At 42.7% G+C, this 5,350-nt stretch overlaps 1 protein-coding gene across 3 annotated transcripts in view; it reads right to left on the reverse strand.

The window, feature by feature from the left end:
* Positions 1–5,350, reverse strand: part of eva1aa (eva-1 homolog A, regulator of programmed cell death a) — an 80,443-nt gene that overhangs the window by 27,326 nt on the left and 47,767 nt on the right. The window contains exon 1 of one of the 3 annotated variants that reach the window (XM_032543260.1): positions 3,158–3,743. The exons of 1 other annotated variant lie outside the window; for it this stretch is intronic. The gene's annotated coding sequence lies outside the window, so the exon portion shown is untranslated. Of the gene's footprint in view, positions 1–1,362; positions 1,437–3,157; positions 3,744–5,350 lie in introns of those variants that run through there. One more of the 3 variants, XM_032543263.1, reaches the window with a different exon arrangement.

A 5,350-nucleotide genomic window follows, 5' to 3' on the forward strand; every position in this document is an offset into this window, starting at 1 on the left:
GGGGGGCACATCTGCTTCAGCTATCAGGAGACCCCCTCACCTCCCTTTACATTTTAAAATGACTTAAGGAAGGAAGGAAGGAAGGAAGGAAGAGCAATAGTAGGAAGGAAGAAGAAACCCTCTAGAAAAGTGGAAGCCATTAGGAATGCATGCTGAGTTTCAAAAACAGAGAACAGAGAAGAAAAGGATAACAAAAATCAAATCAAGGGTGAAAAAGTTTGGGGTTGGAAAGGAAAGAGAGCTTTGCTTCACTGTGAGAGAACCAGGCCAAAGCTTAGTACAGTGCCAGGTTCCATTCAGACTAGACAAAGTAAATAAAACCACTTGATGAAAAAGCAAAAGGAAGCCAATGGATGGTGGAAAAAAGCCCTCCAATTAGGGGGGTATGAAGCTATGCCATGTTGTAAGGATGAAGGGAGAGGAAACAAGAAGGTCTGACTTTCTGTTGTCTGTTGTTCTGAGCAGTCGGGATTATCTGATGGCCGGACACAGATTTACACAGATTATCACAGCATTTGTAAACATGAAGTCCCATCTGTATGTGTGTGGGTAAAAAGTGGGAGAAACAGACACCCAAATAATAATTTCTACTGTCAATCGTCCCCTCCATCTCTAGAGGACAACCAGACTGCTAATCAGACATATTAAACAAAAAGCACGTTAACATTACGCTAATGAAAATGAGCGCTGGAGCAGGCTTAATCCAGTTCCTGTTCCGTCAGCCTCTGGCCCGCCTTCTCTTCTCGTAACCCAAACCACACACTAATAAATAAATTACAAACAAAGAGTCCCTTGTGGTTTGGGAGGGACCGGGCCGGCACTGCGAACGGGCGCTACAGCTGAACGGCTACGTGTCAATTACAGGGAAACCTGGCTGGCAGGGAGAGGTAGGTGTGGATGCATGCACACACTAACAGGCTCACACACTCACAAACAGGGAGGCAGGAGCACAGGCCTACTGTATGATCATGTTTGCAACAAACACACACACACACACACCACACACACACTTTGGAAGCCATCTGAGCAATTTTGTCATTTTGGAGCCCAAGAGCTGACTGACTGCGCCATTGTCTGGAGTAAGCAGCTCGCTGGGTTTCCCGGCCATGTTTACGAGGGCTGACATGCGTTAGGGTGGTGGGCATGCACCACCGGCATTTAAGGCAGGCTTCTGGGGGAAAAAACACGTTGAATTTTGGGAGACATTGCTACAATTGTGCATGAGGATTAAACATTGAACGTGTTTTAAGTTTAGCGTCACATAGAAAGGAACCTGCTTTACACCAAGATGAGGCTGATTTATCCTGACTCAGCTCAGTTAATTGGTTGTTGTATAAAGAAAAACTGAATTTATGGAATTACAGAATATCTTGTTGGGGCAATCTCCAGTTGGTCTCTAGGCTGAGTCCTGGGCCCGGGTCTGGGGTGCGCATCCGACCCACGGCCCTTTGCTCCACCCCCCTCTCCTGTCATTCTCGAGCTGATCTATAATAAAAAAAGGTAATAAAACCCCAAAATATAACCTCAAAAAGGGCTCTTTTGTGAATCTTTTACGACCTAATTTGTTTCATTTCATTGTGATATACGTAGATCAAGGCTGAAGCACAGGGGAGACCGCGTCTTTGCTGTAGTCGCCCCCTCTGGAATGAGTTGCCTCTACATATTAGACTGGCCCCTACACTGCCTCTTCTCAAATCCCATTTTAAAACATATTTTTATTCTAAGACTTTAAACCCATTACAATAGTTGCCTTTCTATATCATTTCATTTTGCTATTAAAGTTGTCTTTTGTGTTCTTTCTATATTTTAGTTTTTTTTCTGATTGGACAGCACTTTGGTCTACTGTTGTTGTTTTTAAATGTGCTTTATAAATAAATTTGGATTGGATTTGGATATAGATTTCATCGCATCACTCAGCACTACAAATAGTTTCAAACCAACAAGACCAGTCATGAGTGATGTAGTGATGAAGTGATGACATGATAAGTCAGTGAATGGGCAACTATTTTGATAATTCATAATTTCAGTTGTTTTTCAAGCAAAAACTATTTTTCTTTGTTTTATTTTTGGGTTTTGAAAGGCCGGTTTGGGCAAAACAAGAGATCTGAAGATGTCATCTTGGGTTCCGCAAATATACAACCTTTTATCATTTTCTGATATTTCATAGCAAAAATGGTTAATTGATTAAGGAAGTAATTAATCAGCAGATTAACCGATAATGAAAGCAGTTTAGTGACATCTTTTCAGTGAGCTCAGCCTTGCTGCCTGCTCTGAGTCAGCACCAGTATTTGCATTGTGTGAACGCCTCGCTGCCGCTTGCTGTTGGTTTTACTGTATTATGCACCCGGTGGTTAATTACAGTGGAGTCAAACTCCTGCCAGCAGAGCCTGTTCTCTACTAGCAGCTCATTAGATAAAAACAACACTGACCATCTATGGAGAGAAACACACACACACACACACACACCACACACCCACAGCACACACAGGGACCACACACACACACACCACACACACACACACACACACACACACACACACACACACACACACACACACAGGTGGATCCATGAAAAAATGATGTTCACTGTTCCTTTTAAAGTCCCTTTAAAGATAAAGGTATCAACACGGAGTGGGGTTTTGTCATGTGCATGTGTGTGTTCTGTTGTCTGTATCTATGTGATCTCACACTGTTGTTACCTCATCTGTCTACACGTGAACCCTACAGTTCCCTGTCAGAGTCTAATCCAGTCAGTCTCCCACTCAGGTCCTCCCTCACGTTTTGCACACACACCATCTTCCAAATAAATAACACACTCACACCAATTAATCCGCTCTTACGTTCTCACATCCTCAACAGCGAGAGCTGAGACAGCAGTGACAATCCTGAGTGCATCACCAGACAAAGCATTTAAACTACACAACATACAAAAGGCAAAAAAAACTTGTCTTATGACGGATTAAATATACAGAGAAAACGACTTTTAAAGATTCAAAGTTTATAGCTGTTTAGATCGACAACAGGAGGGATGATCTGATTTGTCAAATAACACAAAAATCTCACAACTGTAACACAGAAACCAACAAGAAAAAGTAGCCAGACAACATATTTGCAGGGGGTTTAAGTGTGTTCAGACAGATGACGAAGTGACACTTACACACACATAGCTGAATGGAAAATCCTCCGAGGTCCAGGCAGTAACTTTCTCTCTGAGCGTGTGTTTGTGTGTCAGTCTTGTCAAACACTGCTACCTCCTCCCCCTTTCCGTCCCGCCAGGAGAGCTGGGACTAGCTTCGCTGTAAAAACAAGCGCTCACGTGAATAGTCCACCGTGGGTCCGACCACAATAAGTGAGCACAGCCCAAAAAAGGAAAAAAAGAAGACGGGAGGGAATAAAAATAAAATAAAATGGGTAAGCCCCTTTAAGAAGGTATGCTTTTTCAGGATGACTTCCCTCTTTTTAAGCCAAACGGACTATGAAGAGAGTTTCCTCTTTTTTACTTCCTCTCATCCAAAGAGAATAAGGCTTTTCTAGTGCTTCTCCTCTTTTAGTTTCCCCTTCCTTCCTGCACTCTGGGAGAGAGAAAGTTTAGACAACTGGAATGTGACAGCAGGAGAGAGTGAGGGAGAGAGAATGAGGTGGTGAGGGAGGGCGCGAGAGAAAGAGAGAGAGAGAGAGAGAGAGAGAGAGAGAGACAGAAGCAGGGGCATGTAGTGTCCACCTACACAGCCCACTGCTGTGTGAGTGAGTGAGCATTCACAGAGAGGTAGGAAGGGGAGGGGAAGGAGCACGAAAAAGAGGAGGAGGAAGGGGCTGTGTGTGTGTATGCACGAGTGTGTGTGACAGGGAGTGAAAGAGAGAGAGATGAAAAAGAGTGCAGCTCCAGGATGTGACCTGAGAATTTCATTCAGCTCAGACTGGAGACCAGGGACTGTGGTGTGTAAGAGCTGGGACATGCTGCTCCTGCATGGCTGCATGTAAGCCAGCGTGCATGGTCGGGTTGGGCCATCAGAATCAGAATCAGAATCAGAATCAGAATCAGAATCAGAATCAGAATCAGCTTTATTGACCAGGTATGAAGACACATACGAGGAATTTTCCTTTGGAGCATAGTTGCTCACAATGTGCTTACACATTCAAAACAAACAACCCAACAAACAATATATACACACTAATATATATACATTCTCTAAGCAGAAATGACCATATATGCCATGAGACAATAATCTGTCAGAGGGTTTCTCACACTGTCCCTATCTGCCCCTTTATTATCTTGGGTTAAATTAAGCCACTGTGGGCATTGTTGCAAATCAATGAGCAGGATTGCTTGATTGCAATGTTGGCTTTTTACAGAGAAGTGCATTTATTTGTTGGGAATTTTATCCACAAACTTTCTTAATTGATTTACCAGAACATGTACTACTTGTGACACACAGTATATCAATATTGACATATTCCATTATAGAGAATTGAAGCGAATATCGCGAATGCGGATTTCCAATTCGTTTTCCTGACAGGAAGTTGGATTGACCTATCAGCCTGTTGGACGCTCACAGCTGTCTATGCATTGTTGAGATTTGGGAAAGCATTTACATTGCTTTTGCCATTGGGCTCATGTGTTATTTTTATAAAAAAGACTTTAGGAGATCCGTACACGATGACACTGTCTCCAGCTATGTTTAAAGAGAATGTGCTTTTTGTTCCCTACACTTTGGATCAAAATGGGTCAAATGAAATATAGCGTTATCTTGTAAACAAACCTTTATAATAATTTACATTTACATTCAGTGTTTTCTCACGTTTCTTTCTCATAAAACATCTGTACAGCTGATATCTCAAACATGTTAAATCGTTTAGACCCGCGTTTGCTAGATTGCAGTGTTTTGCTGCGGACTGTCAATCGGTGGTAGAGCGTGAAGTCAGCAGGAGTTGCAATGCCACGTGCGTGTGCATCCTTGTGTGCGTGCATGTGATTTAAACAAAACAGGGACCCCATCTTGAAAACATTGCTCAGTGGTGGTACTAAGGAGTCAAAATCTACACAGGGGGTCTTGAACTGTACTAGCTGTACTGACAAAATACAATATTCACAAATCAAAATGACTAATTTTAGTAAATTGACTATTCAAACAGGAAAGCGCTGTTTATAATGTTTTTATGTAAAGACACCCCCCCGGCTACTGTTGTTTAAAACATGTCGTAAAAAAAGCTGAAGCAGAGCCTCGGAGACCTATAGTTAACCTGAACACCATTCTCTGAGTGGATCTACAGTGACATTTAAATGTATCCTGCATGCCCCCCTCCCACACACACACACACACACACACACACACACACACACACACACACA

Source organism: Etheostoma spectabile, chromosome 18 (assembly GCF_008692095.1).
Source record: "Etheostoma spectabile isolate EspeVRDwgs_2016 chromosome 18, UIUC_Espe_1.0, whole genome shotgun sequence".
Lineage (NCBI taxonomy): Eukaryota > Metazoa > Chordata > Actinopteri > Perciformes > Percidae > Etheostoma > Etheostoma spectabile.